The sequence below is a fragment of the Hipposideros armiger genome, unplaced genomic scaffold (assembly GCF_001890085.2).
Source record: "Hipposideros armiger isolate ML-2016 unplaced genomic scaffold, ASM189008v1 scaffold_288, whole genome shotgun sequence".
Taxonomy (NCBI): domain Eukaryota; kingdom Metazoa; phylum Chordata; class Mammalia; order Chiroptera; family Hipposideridae; genus Hipposideros; species Hipposideros armiger.
In genome coordinates, this window is record NW_017731638.1 from 1,879,434 (window position 1) to 1,894,391 (window position 14,958).

At 44.9% G+C, this 14,958-nt stretch overlaps 1 pseudogene; it reads right to left on the reverse strand.

Moving 5' to 3' along the window:
- Nucleotides 1-13,768: 13,768 nt before the first annotated feature.
- Nucleotides 13,769-14,370, reverse strand: LOC109391307 (60S ribosomal protein L9 pseudogene; annotated as a pseudogene).
- Nucleotides 14,371-14,958: the final 588 nt, after the last annotated feature.

Sequence of the window (14,958 nt, forward strand, 5' to 3'; positions counted from 1 at the left end):
ATAGTTATGGTCACACAACTATACACACGTTTGTTTTGAGTAAGTTCATATCCAACTGGAATTGTCCGACCTTATTCCCAGCACAGCCATGCCTCCAGCCCCAAGGTACTCCAGAATCTTGCATTTGAAACTCAAATTTGACACAGTGATAGCACAGTGATTTTAAAGATGAAGAAGCAGAACTTAATTTACTTCTGTCACTCTATGTGACCACTTGCCTCTTCTATTGTATTTAAAATTTAAAGCAGTGAAACAGAGTGCAAAATGCCATGCAATGTGTCATGACGATTTGGGGATTCTTTTTTTTTCATGTAGAGGAGCAGGGTGTTAAAAATGATTGGCTCCATGTATTAAATATATGCTGAGTGTAATTAAGATTCCAGGTATCAGAAACTACCTTAAAGATCATACATCCTCTCCCCTCATTTTAGAGACAAAGAAAGGAAGGCCCAGAAACTTGCTGTAGTCAATACGGATTTGGTGAGTTAGGATGAGGACAGGGCCCTTTCCCTCCCGGTCCAGTGCTCCCAGCACTGCCTCTGCATCCCATGCTGCTGTTCTTTGGCAGACAGACAATAACTCAGAAAAACCAAGTCCCTCGTCTAATGTCAGCTGGTGACTCGGTGGCAGAGTAAGACATGGGAACCAGGACTCCTGACAGCTCAGGGCTCTAACCACTGCTCCGTTTCCTCTTTCCTGCTCTCATTCAGCCAGAGACAGATACATTCCAGGTGACTAATGAATGTGCCACCTGACGTTCAAGTGGGAAGAGGGGGGCATTTTTAAAAAGAGACACGGCTCAGATTGACATTAGAAATGAGTACATTTCAGTCAGAATTCCCACAATCAAAAAAAAAAAAGACACTGAAATACAACATTTGGGGAGCAAGGAAACAATTTCAGACATTGATGTTCACTGCGTTCTCCAATGTGGGGGGCATCTTATGATAGACAGTATATTGGGAACGTAAACTGCCCACACAAATGTTTATCTTTAGTTTTTCTATGTTCAAGGAGAAAGCAATAATTATCAGAATGGCCCCTTGTGGTGCAGTGGGCTATCACATCGAAGAAAATTTCGATAGCAAGAACTCTCTGGAAAGAAGGCTTTCATGAAGGGCTGTGCCTGCCTTCCCAGGGCAGCTATCTCCTAGACTGGGTAGAAAGGCAAACACTATCTTGATTAAATTTAAGCACCTCCCTTGTGAACCTTTGTCATGAGTCCTTGAAATTCATCCTTTCACTGTTTCTCAGAACAGCCTAGTGTTCAGGAACTATTCACTTGTGAATTGTCAGGTGGGGTTCTTTCTTTGCATGGCTCCCTACCACAATAATTGGTTAGGGGTTCCTTGCTCCACACGAAACTATAATTGACCTCCTACCACATGCTTGGAAGGTTGATGGATGAACAGATAAATAGGTAGATGGTAAGTAGGTAGAGAGCTGGAATGGGTAGATTGGTGAACAGTTGTATGGGTAGGTAAATAGGTGAGTTGATAGATGTGTGGATCAATAGATGGGTAGATGGGTGAATGGAGGGCTGGAAAGGGGATGGTTGGATGTGTGGAAGAGTGGATAAATGGATAGGTGGATACACAAATGGATCAATATGCAGGAATCCGTACCATCCCATCTTTATATTGGTGCCTAAGGTAATTCCATAGTGAAGGATTCCCAAAAGGTTTCTGCTCCATGCAAGAGATATGTTCACAACAAAAGCTTTATTTAGATTGGGTAGAACTGTGCCTTGGGGTAGATTTTCAGGCCCTGAAAGGCCGGAATCATAGCTTTCCATCTATGTGCCTTAGTAACCAGCTCTTTCCCTGCCATGTAGTAGGTGTTGAGTGAATATTTGTTTATAAAAAATGAATGAATGAATAAATGAATGAATGAATGATTTGAGAAACAGAAGGAAAGTTCCCCCTAACCCTGAAATGTATCCCCGCATTCTGATTTTTTTGTGCTTATATTCCAACATTAAGATTTCATTCCTTCAGAAATCAATTATGTACCCAGAAAGTGTCCAGCGTTGACGCAAAATACTGCTGGGTGTTAAATGCACTAAACCTTTTCCATCTGTTTTCTGTAGCAGAGATTAGCTGGTCACATTGCTGTATGTCTTGATTCTTTGCTGATGAGGTTGGACATGGGGCAGGGCTAGAGGTTTCTTCGACTGGCCTGAAGTCAGAGAAGGCCCTCTGCAGGAGGAAGCACCAGGGCTGTGAGGAGAGACCCAAAGACTCCCCTCTCTCCTCATCTCGCAGCTAGCCCCTGGCTACAGTGCCTGCTCAGCAGCCCCTCCTCCTGACACGATGGGAATTCCTCACTTTGTCCCACCCGTTTCTACAAGCTGGGTGAGGCACTGAGGTGAGGACAGAAATGAACAGAGAAGAGGAAAAGTGAGAGCAAGAAAGTAAACATGAGAAGAGGGGAGACACGGGACAGTAAAGAGAAGAGAGAAAAACGAGAAAGCGAGGCTGGATAGGAGCAGGGGGTAGATTATATTTGCCGCACAATGCCTCCAGTAACAGTATCATCATTATCTTGCCTGAACAGATGTGCAAGGAATCCATCGACTCATTATACAACATGAAAATGGAACACGTTTCTATCAGCCCCAACGGAAATCTTGGCAGATGCTGTCAGAAGGTGCAGGCTGCTTCTGAGATGTGATTTTTCAATAGTGTATTCTGTACTTTTTGATTGGGGTTGGGAAAAAGAGGAAAAGGGCATTGATTGTGCTTTTTGGGTTTTTTTTTTTTTTTGGTTTTTTTTTTACTTTGAAATTCTTCTCTCCAAGAGGGTTGTGGCTCAGACCACACTGAGCTCCTTTGAATAGCCATGTCAGCATGACCCATGGTCTGGGGCTGGCCAGTAGTTTTCGGGCCACACTAAAACCCTGTGCCAAGGGCTCATTCCTTTGAAATAACTCCCTCTGCCCCATCTCAAGGGTGCGCTTTTTGTGCATCCCACCTCCCCCTACTCCAGCATTATCCAGAGCTCCCATTCCCCACCATGCGACTTCTTCCCTGACCTCAGTGTCCCTGTCTTGCTCTAAGACGTCTGAAGTGTGTGGTTCAAGCAAAGAGCATTTTGTTCCCAGCTGAGCAAGGCTCAGGGAGGCCAGCAGTGCCAGAGACAGGAGTGGGCACCGTTAGTCACTGCACTGAAGCCATGCAGTGTGCAAGTTCCCCATGACAAGCACCACCTTTCCCTGGGAAGGCGGCCAAGGCCTGGAGCCCTGTGTAGGAAATCCCCTGTGAGAGGCCCTTCCTGAGCACCACAGAAAATGGTTCTTTTCATAGGCTCTGAGTCCCCTTCCTTTCCAGCCGTAAAGGCCCACATCACATCCTCTGTCCTGGCCTTCCATACTCTGTTCACATGCCAAGTGCCCCCACCCAGGCGCCTCATGGCTCCTGCACCCCTTCCCGGTCCCCTCCACACTCAGCTGGCTCCCCCCAGCTTTCTCTGCAGAGAAAGCCTCCTCCTTTCCCCACTCGGGCTGCTGACTCTCCCTCCATCCCGCGCTCGGTGCCTCTCACATGAAACTGCTCTGTGCTGTGTGTGACCTAACATCTCCAGAGGCTCCTCTGGGGTTGAACAGAAATGATTTGTTGACTTTGCCAGATTAGCAAGGGGGGCAAATTCCACAGATGCTTCTGTCCCTAAGTCTCAAAGTTCAGACTTCCAGCTCGATAGCAGGAGTGAGGGGATGGAGACAGCCTAAGTCTGTGGGGGAAGAATACCTACAATAACAGTCACTCTTTATGGAGCACTGGCTAGCTGGCAGGCAATTGTCTAAGCCTTCCTCATATATGGAATCCTGTCAAAAGCCCTCTGCAGTAGGTACTATTACTAGCCCCTTTTCACAGAGGAGGAAATGGAAGCCCAGAGATGGTAACGAACTTGCGCAAGGCCCCAAGCTTGCGCAAGGCCCCAAGCTAGTAACAAGCAGACCCAAGGTGGGCCTGGGGAATGACACTCCTGCCCCCACCCCATTGCCTCTCCCAGCATGCGGGAGATGCGGATTTCTCTGCCTCTCCTGAGGTGGGGTTATTTTAGGCCAGGCATGCTCATTTCTCGTTTCCGTTTCCTAATCAGAAAAATGATGGCAATGACATGATTTCTTGGGGCACTTCCATAAGGGAATGCTGTGATATTTTTTTTCCTAATTATGAAGGTACTCAGATCTTCAAATTTCCTAGACTCAGTGCCAGCCCCAGGTAAAGGTATGAAATAGGTGGCAAAATTGATCTTCAGTGACCCCTGAAGTCTTCATTTGTGCAACAATTCCCTCCATCCAGACTAGGCATGTGGGGTCCCAGGGCAGAGTTCCGGGGTGGGTGCAAAGAGGGTTTGTTTGTCACTCAGTGACTTGGAGGACACACTGACCCTACACATCAGGAAGGGTAAACCTGAGCCCCTTATTTTTTTTAAAGTGTCAATAATACTTTTTGAAAGTTGAGGTATAATTGACATAACATTATATTAGTTACATTGTAATTATATTTGCATATATTTCAAAATGACCACCACAATACATCCAGTTAACACCAATCACCATACACAGTTACAAAGTCTTTTTTTCTCATGATGAGAACTTTCAAGATCCACTCCTAGCTTCTTTCAAATATGCTGTGCAGTATTATTAACTATAGTCACCCTGCTGTACATCACATCCCTGTGACTTATTCATTTTATAACTGGACGTTTGTACTTTTTGATTCCTTTCACTCATTTCCCTCACCCCCTACTCGCTGCCTCAGGCAACCACCAATCTGTTCTCTATATCCATGAGCTAGTTTCGTTTTTTTGTTTTTGTTTGTGATTTCACATATAACTGAGATCATACAGCATTTATCCTTTTCTGTCTGACTTATTTCACTTAGCATAATGCCCTCTAGGGCCACCCATGTTGTTGCAAATAACAAAATTTCATTCTTCTTATGGCTGAATAATATTACATTTTGTGTGTGTGTGTGTGTGTGTGTGTGTGTGTGTGTGTGTCACATTTTCTCTATCCATTCACCCACTGATGTACATTTAGGTTGTTTCCGTGTCTTGGCTATTGTAAATAACGCTGCAATGAACACAGGGGTACAGCTACCTTTCTGAGTTAGTGTTTTGATTTTCTTCAGATAAATACCCAGAAGTGGAATTCTTGGATCATATCTGAGCTCCTTATTAAAAGAAAGCTGTCCTTTGAGTGCATCCTCATTTGTAACGGGTGAACACAGACCAGCGTTAGTCAAAGCTGAGCTCAGCAGTTGCACTAGTTCAACTCTCTTGGGCAAGAGGGGAGTGATTGTTCATGCTTTGATATGAGGTGTGTGAAGGAAAAGGGGATTTTGTAACAAATCTGACAGTTCAGTGACTGAAAGTAACCTCACAGGGTGATCTGATCATAAACTCCTAACTGGGCAGGTCATGGTGGGCAGTCATACTCCAGGCCTATAACTTCTTCAGTGAAAGCTTTACCTTTGCCTTCAAGCCAGCCCCATCCATTGTTCTTGTGCATCTAGGTTAACACACCTTTGAAATGTCACAGGAATCCTCTTTCTCAGACCCCTCAGAGGCATAACCACCCTCAAGAGAACACGTAATCTTATTAACTATCCTGTACCTTGCTTTCTCCCACCTTCATTTAACCTTTCTTATGTTCCCTCCTTGATTCCAAATGTATAAAAGAAACTGCAAAAGTGTTGTTCTCCGCAGCCTTTGAGATTTTTCTTCTCGGCGTGTTGTCAGTTTGGCCCAAATAAACCCTTATAAAATTTCTCTACAGGTTTGTACATTCTTACCTTGACAGGTGGATTCATAAGTACTATTTCAGATACCAGGGGCCATATGATCAGAGATGCAACCCTCCTCTGCCAGGAACCCCTTGTTGGCTGCCCATTGCCTGCAGGAGGAAATCTGCATCCTTTACATTGGCTTCAGGGAAATCCATGAGCCCTCTCTCACTTTCCTACATTGGCCTCTGTTGTCCTAGAAACCCATGAGTACCTCCTCTGCTAATATGCCTAAGCTGGCAGCATCTTATGAGTTAACCCTTACCTTGGGAGGAAGATTTGTAGTATCATATTTGGTTGATTCTAAGATGCACACTTTTTCTCATCTTAACATCTTATTGATTAAACATTGATCTTACAATCGATGGCATGTCATTATTTATTTGGTTGCACTTTTTCTTTCATAGTGGTTCATGAAACAAGGGTATATCTTACATGCAAAGGCACCTCAGGTTTGATGAAGTATACAGTAAGTAGCATTTTTCAGATTTGAGCTCTAGAAGGTTCACCAGGGGCTGGGAACCTGTTTGCCTATTCTCTGAGTCTTTTCCTCCCAATCAGGCCTGGGTCTTGGTGTAATGGGGTGATCTCTGGGGGACTAGATAGCTCCCTAGTTGTAACCACAGAGAATATTTAAAATGTTTAGAGACCAGGTCAATTAGAACAGAAGATGGCTGAAAACAACTGGCATGTCTGTCTTGGAGCTTACCTGATCCCACCCTGGCTGGAGCACCATGGCCAGTAAGTGGCAGAGCTGAGGTGCTCATGTAGGTCTCTCTGACTTCAAACCCATGCCCTTTCACTCCCTCATTTGACATTTTGGAGGAGACACTGCCCAACTCCAATCTTAGAGGACTTGTCTCCCTCACTCCAGTATAAACACCTCAAGGTCAAAGGGTGAGTCATTCTTTTTTTTTCTTTCTTTCTTTTTACTGGGGAACAGCCATGGTCATTGGTTACACATTGCTTTCATGCTACAATGGCATAGTTGACTCTTTTAGGGAGGGCACAGCTCACAGTGGCCCATGCGGGGATTGAACCGGCTACTTTGGTGTTATCAGCATCACACTCTAACCAACTGAGCTAACCAGTCACCCTGAGTCATTCTTTATTGACCCATCTCCACCAGAGTTGTGTGCTGGTTATGGTTAACAGTTGGCACTGGGAGCGTGGAGCGGGAAGCCCTGATTTGTAGTGTTTTCCATGTAAATATTCCCATCATGCCTGATTTCAAGCTCCCAATGCAACATTACTTCACAAGGGGTTGGGAAGAGATGTGCTGAAACACACCATTATATGGTATTTCCACCATACAGATACAATAGATGTGAGTAACCTCAAGAACACAGATAATAGTAAAATGTAGTGACATAATTAGGAAGTAAATGAGTTCCAATTATTTATTACCTTCATTTTAAATCTAACTCATTCAATTTTAAGTTTATGTAAGTTAGTCTTTAATAATTATTGTGTTTAACAACCAGCTTGCAAATTTCCTGAAAATTTACCAACTAAGTTCATGACTGGTTTGAGCTGGCTCCAGCATGCCCTGCTGGAGTCCAGTCCAAGGCTTTGCTTTTAATAGGCACTGGAATGGTGGTGAGGATGCTAATAAAAAGACGATGATTATTCAGTAATGAGCTTTGAATAGAACGGGTAACCCAGATTTCGATATCCCTTCTTGTGTCTGAGAATTTCTTAGTTCCATCCCTCATACTTAAAAGAAGGCCAAACAAATAAAAACTAGCAGAGGGTGGGGATCAAAGGATAGCCAAGGCTCCAACTAAGGGCTGTGAATACAGTGTCCGGGTGGGGCCCTATGACTGCTTCCTGTTCCAAATGGTCCTCTGCGTGCAATGGGGTTTGAGCAAGCCTCTAAGCTATAACTGTCTTCTCGCCTTGCCGCTGCCCCCAGCATGCCCACAAGAGAGGTACTGAAGAGAAAGCACGGGTCATGTTATTATTCTATTACATTCCAGAAAGGACAGTCTCCCAGGAACTAGGAAGCCAAAAAAATAAGTAAAAATTGCGGTAAATTGCAACGTCCCAAAGGCAGAAAGAAGTCCTGCGCACATTGGGTATCTTAACCTTTTGTTATGGGTGCAGTGCTGATGTCACTGGAAACTGGAGTGGGCAGGCACAGCTCAAGGAGGGAGAGGGACAGCTGGCTAATCAGCTGTGTTGCATTACACTCAGCACTATCCCTGTCGTGTGGTTCAGGGTTTGTACCATATATGGACTCAGGCTCAGGACAGCAGTCCCGCTGATGTGCGTCAGGGCTGCCTTAAAATTGCATTTTGGGATTAAGTCATTGTTACCAGCAAAAGGGAGACCCCAGAAAGGTTGGTCAGCATGAAGAAATCAGGGCCAGTTGTGGTCTGGCAAGGAAAAGACAAGAGAAGAGGGCGCAGCCCCTTTCCAGCCAAGCTGCTCTTGCTCTTGGGAACGAAGGCCAGAGCCTGAGAAAGCTGTGGGAGTGACACTCAGCAGTGGTTGCAAGGGGCGGGACTCGGCAGAGGACCAGCCCCCTTCTGCAGACTCCATTCTGGCTCTGGCTGGCCTGGGGCTGCAAGAGTTTTACCGAGGCCGATTCAGACTATGCGAAAAACTCCAAAATTTCATATGTGAGAGGCAGAATCCTTGACTGTGGGTGAAGGTGGCTATGATGCTGCTGAAGGTACAGAAACCCTACTGGGCAAATGAGGGACAATCCAGGCTCTGAATGATTCTGAGGTCACGCTGGGTTCGCCCAGGTAGAACATACTAGCTAGCCTCCAAGCCCCTCCCATCAATCCAGACTGGGTCAGCCCAGTGCCACACAGCTCGGGCTGTGGGAATCCAGGGAACTAGAAAAGGAAAGGGGGCTGGGGAGTGATCTGGGAAAGTGGCTTTTAATAGACGGCCAATAAATTGGATCCAATTTGTAAAGATTAACCAACTTTTGTTGTTGGTGTTTCAACAAATTTGATTGCTTTAACTTTTTTTTTTTTTTTTAGGACCAGCTTGAATGATTTCAGGACACTTCTCTCTGTGTGGACCTCTTGATTTGGTTCAAGAAACCAGAACCACAGAATACTCTACCACAGTGAGAATGAACTACTCCATATGCAAAACACAGACAACTCTCACAAACATAATGTGGAGCAAACGAAGGCAGACACAAAAGACTACTGTGAAATTCCACTTATATCAAGCCCCACAACAGGCAAAATCAGTCTGTGATGTTAGAAGTCAGGATAGAGGTTCCTTTGTTGGCCTTAGTGACTGGGAGGGGCAGGAGGGCTTCAGGGGTGCGGGTGATGTACTAATTCTTTGTCTGGGTGCTGCTTAGACACACTGAGCTGTCCACTTATGATCTGTGCACATTTCTGTATAGTATTATATTTCGATCAAAAGTTTCCTTAAAAAATAAAAAGGAACCAGAATGTAATCTTGTGAAATGAGTTGTGACAGGAAGAGTGAATTCCTGTGTGTCAACCAAAAATAAGCCTCCGAGGGTCAGTGTGGCAGGATGGCACTACCACAGGGCTGGGAGTCAGAAAACCCGATTTCCAATCCCACTTCTCTTATTCACAGGTGCAAGGGTCTTGAAACTTAACTCCCTCCTTCTCACTTCCTCTGCTACAGAACAAAGGGTTCGGATGTGATTTAATGATCTCAGAGGGAAGATTCCTCTCTCCCACCGGTTTCAAGGGGAGATGGAAGATGATTTAATTAATGTTCATTTTGCCTCTCATGTGATTTTCTTAGAGAGGAAAGATCTTCAGGCTTGGTGAACTCACAGATCTGTTTTCACACTGTCAAAGCGCATATGCACGCATGTGCACACACACACACATGCACACCCAGGAGTATTTGGCTCTCTCAGCATCCTCTTATTGCCCATCATTAGCTGTGACTTTCTCATTCATCTCCTTCTCCACCTTCATCTGCTATTCCTTGATCTTCATGCATATATTTCCTAGGGCTGCCATATAAAGTGCCACAAACCAGATGACTTAGAACAACAGAAATTTTTTGTCTCAATTCTGGAGGCCAGACGTCCAAAATCACGGTGTTGGCAGGGCCATGCTCCTTCTGAAGGCACCGATGATCTTTTCCACACCTCTCTCCTAACTTCTGGTAGCCGCCGGCATCCCGTGGCTTGGAGGTGGCCTCTCCAATCTTCCATCTTTATGTGGCTTTCTCCTCTGTGTGTGTCTGTGTCTGTGTCCAAATTCTCCCTTTTTATAAGGACACCAGTTATACTGGATAAGGGCCTACTCCAGTGACCTCATTTCTACTTGATGACCTCTGTAAAGCACCTATTTCCAAATAAGGTCACATTCTGAGGTACGAGGGGCTAAAACTTCAACATATATTTTTGGGAAGACACAATTCAACTCACAACAGCCAGTGATTAAAAGGCTTTCAGGAAAACCTACAGTGGCCCCCCCGACTCTATGCCCTGCCAAGAAAGGTTCAGGATCCCAGTTGAAGACCAAACACCAAGAGACTTGGATAAATAGTAATAATCTCTTAAATTTGTATAGTGCTTCCCACTCCTAAAGCACTTTCATATACGCTTGATGCTTCACTGTAAGAAACATAGAATTGCAGGCTCTGGGGCCAGACTGCCTGGGGGGAATGTGAGCGCCACCCGTTCCTAGCTGCCTGACCCTGGGCACGTTACCTCTGTGCCTCATCTGTCAAACAGAGATGTGGTGAGGAGCTAATGAATTCACATGAGGAGCGCTTACAACAGTGCCCACCACACAAGCAGCATTTGATCAACGTTAGCTACAGGGACAAAACACCACACAGCGTCTCCCGCGTTTTACAGATGAAGAAACTGAGGCACACAGGCTCGCACAAAGGCCAATTCAAGGCAGATGCAGAGCTGAAATCCAAGCCTTCTGGGTTACCACACCGACTTGTTAGTTGATCTGGCATGACTGGCTGTCCTTTTTTAGGTAGTAATAATAATAATGACAACACCTACCTCTGACTGAGCACTCACAAAACACCAGGCACTGTGCAAAGTGTTTTCCACACAGCATCTCATTTACCTGTGAGGCGGGTATTGTGATCTCAATTTTAGAGACGCACAAATTGAGGCCTAAAAATTCAGAAAGCAAAGCTGGATCAGCCAGCAAGTGATGGGGAGTCAGGATTTGAACACAGGTCTCTACAACCCCAGCACCTGAGGTTTTTAACCACTTATGCTCTATAACCTCTAGAAAGAAAAAGACCACTGTAGTTGCCTGCCTTGTAAACAACTAGGGGTTGCTAGGACAAATTGGGTGATATCTGTGTGTTCCCCAATGGTCAGGAAGAAAGCCATTCTCTTTTTTTTCTTATCATCTTTTTTTTTTAAATTTAATTTATTTTATTTTTTTACAAACCCTAGTGTCAAGGGCTGACTTTCTATAGATCGCAGCGAGGGAACTGCTCTGCTACATATAAAACCCCGACCCAGAAGCAGGTAGTCTATGAATTGGTTTAGCGCCAGGTTCCCCACAAACGTGTTGCATGATGGGTGAGGGGGCGGCCCAAGAAAGCCATTCTTAACCATCCTTCCTCCTTTCCCCTGCTGCGTCAGGCACTGGACCCCATAGGTGTCCTATAGGTTCCCATGGAAGCATTTGCAGATCAGTCCCCTAGAGCTTAAGAAGCCAGGCCCAGGAGTTCGAAGAGGCTACAGGAGCCAGATAAATGCCTGGTAACCCAGGCCAAGGCTGGGCGCCAGCGGGGTTATCTGATGCTCTCCAAGAGATAGGGGAGGACCCAGTGCCAGAACCCAGAGGGAGCCACTGTGCCCGCACACAAAGGCTTTGGGACACCTATCAAGTTCGTGAAAAGAGAGAAAAGAATGATACTTCACACAGGTGCCACTAGTTCTAGAAAAGGGAATGCTGTTTTTCGCAGGTGGCTTCAGATGGCTTTCTCGGAACACCTTCCTCATTTGAGATGTTAAGCAAAGGCCTAATATTAGCAGCCTTTTGGGGTGCTTTGCCCAGGCTGGTGTGACATATATCCTGATGCAACACATGGTTGTGGTTGGCAGCCAGGACAGACAGGACTGTTTGGGCTTCTGTTATTTCCTTCTCTCCTTCGATTGGCAGCAGTGCACTCAAAGTCCTTGATCCCAGCTACCCTGATCAGGGTGGGTACCGATCTGTGTGCCCTGCCTGTGTCTCCTGGGGCCCTCTGGTGGATGAGCAGAGGTTAAATGACTCAGTTGAGGCAGGACATAAAAGCAAGGTGTGGCGGCAGAGCAGGGGCGTGAGATTACTGTCGATTTTTTTTTTCCAACAGAATTTAAAGAGCTCTGTTGTAAACCTCTCTCTTGTTCCCCCCTGGGGGAATGGCTTATTATGGCTTATGGGGCTGCAAACACAACAGCTCTGACCCTGGAATGGACTTTGGAGGGGAGGTAAAATTAAGGGTTAGCCTCCTCCCTGGACTTCCATTTGGAGCAGCTCACAACTCTCAAGGCAATCAGAAGGTAACACATTAAGAGTTTCCCCCCAAGAACAAGGACTGTGGCTTGAGCAAAAGGTGTTTACTCCCACCGAGGTGGGAGTTTTATTACTAGTTTCAACATCAAGGAGGTGTGAACATTATATACAAATCCTGACAATCAATACCACCTGAGGGAGGCCAGGAAGGGGCTCCACAGGCCAGCGCCCCTCACACATAAGGTGCACAGTTTGGAAGCACCTGTTTCTTGTGGAAATGCAGATTCTCAATCAGTAGGTCTGGGGTGGGGTCAAGAGCCTGTGTTTCTAACATGTCCTCGCTGCTTGTCGGAAAGACCACTCTGGACCAACAAACACTCCCGTACTTTTCTTGGCATGCTCCTCCAGACACACCCCCTCCCACCGAAAACATAAGATAAGCTAAATAGGGAAATTGCATTTCCTGGAAGTGTCTTACATAATCTCAAATTATTAGGAAGGGAATGTGATGCTGTATTTAGAACTGTGATCTGCCCCCTCCCCCACCAAGAACGGTCTCATACTTGATCAGGTCAGAGGGAGGGCACAGGATGAAGATGATCACATGGAGAGTCTTGGGCAATCTTATAGAAGAAGAGGAAACAATAGTATTAAAACTACTTTTTTTCTTTTCTTTTTTTTTTATTTAAAATGCATTGTTGAAGATGGCTTTCACTGATATATATGCATAAAATTACTAGATGGTTAAAAGCAAATTTTATCTGTTCTTTGTGCTTTTCTGCAAATGAACCTATGTTGCTTCTATTGTTGAAAGGTTAAATTTGAAACGTACTGTACTCTCAAAGTTCATAAGCTTTTTTCCTGGTGCTAGAAACCAGAGGGAATCTTTAACATCTAAGGGCTGATTGTGTATATACACGTACGCTCTGCAGACAACTAAACCTTTGGGAGTGAGGTTGGGGGGCGGGGGCAGGGAACAATCTTCTGGGGTGAGGGAGACCAAGCTGGCAGAGCAGGTTGGTGTTGAATCACTGTTTGGCGATGAAGGAGCGGTAAAGAAGGCCTGTGAGAGCACCCAGTCTCTGCCTCTCAAGGTCAAGCCAACCACTTGATGGCCCAAACAAGGTCTGATTATTTTAGCTTCTATGTCTGTGAGCAAGGCCAATTTGCATAAATGATTATCTGACATCTTGATCCATGTTTACAAATCAATGAAAGCAGACGACTTAAATCAATGAACATGGTGATCTAATGCATTCTATAGATGAGAAAAGGCAAGTTGGGCAAGGAAGTTTGGAGACAGTAGAAGAAGCATGGGAATGGGACTTTCAGTTTTCCATTCCACTGCATTTCCTTCAAATCAGGGAATCCCAATCTTTAGAAATGCTAAGTGCAGCCTAACTTTGGATAAACACAGTCCTCTCTTATCAGCATGGTGCTTTGTATACAGTAGGTCCTTCTCTTTTTTTTAAAATCAGTATATGACTTTTATTGCGTCTTTAAAGTAAAACAGAGAATTCTGTTGGCTTATAGGCATCTTGGGTGTTTTTGTAGCTGGACAACTTACATCTTATTCACCAGCCTGCTGAACTGTTCCTTTTGCAGAAACATAGATACCATCCAAAAATTTTCTGATATCCTTGTTTTTGACTGTTGTGGCTTGTTGAATCAAAGCAGCTGAATTTGATACAAGTTCAATATCATTTCCTTCAAGAATTAACTCATCTTTCTGGGCTTGAGATACTGAACAAGCAACACCTGACCTCATGCGAACACTGCGGATGTATTTTTCACCCAAGAAATTTTGGATTTCAACAAGGGAACTGTTCTGAATAACGACGTTGATGGGGAAATGAGCACACACAGACCTCATCTTGTAACGGATGCCAGTGTAACACCCTTGACCATGTTCTGTCCATGACTACAGAGAGTGCAGACAGGGGCCGCTTCCTTTCTATTTCCCCCCCCCCATTTGTCAACCCGGAGCCTCTTCTTCTTTCCAAGAAGACTGAGTTCTACATTGATGTGATTGAAGTCCCTCCAGGGCCCTTCACAATAACGGTGCGTCCCTTCAGCGTGATGTCCACATTTTCTGGAATGTCCACAGTCTGATAGCTGAGAACGGTCTTCATCCTCGCAGTAGATGCAGCAAAAGAGAGCAGTCCTTATCTTTTTGAATACACTAAATTTGCTTTCGTAATGGTCTGAGCACAGAGACATTTTAGGAAATTGCCATCTTTTCCCAGCTTTTCAAAGAGGTTTGCATATGCGGTCACTAAATAACTATTTGTTAAACGGAATAAAAGAATATTGAAGCAACAAGATTTAGGAGAAGTAAAACAACAAAACAGGTGACTGAGAAACAGGAAAAGGGACAACTCTAAAGGTAGCAGTTTTCTTTTAAATGTAAAGATATAAGATGGCTTTACAGGTTTCAAATGTGTGATTTCTAATGTTGGAGGAAATAAAATGACAGGAGGGCCCCCTTCTTAGGTCCCTCAACCCCGTGTTCTGGAATGAATTCTGCTTTCTTTTACTATCTTGGCTGATCTCTCTGCTACTTTTTTGGGCCAGTCCCACTCACTTTTGGGTATTCTTTATCTTCATGCGCTGAGCTGCAAAGATGAACCTAAACAACATTTGCACTTTTTGTCTCTTTATTCCTCTAGGTCCTTCATCCCCTTGACCATGACCCTTCCCGTCAGGCGTCCAGTATTTTCATGGCT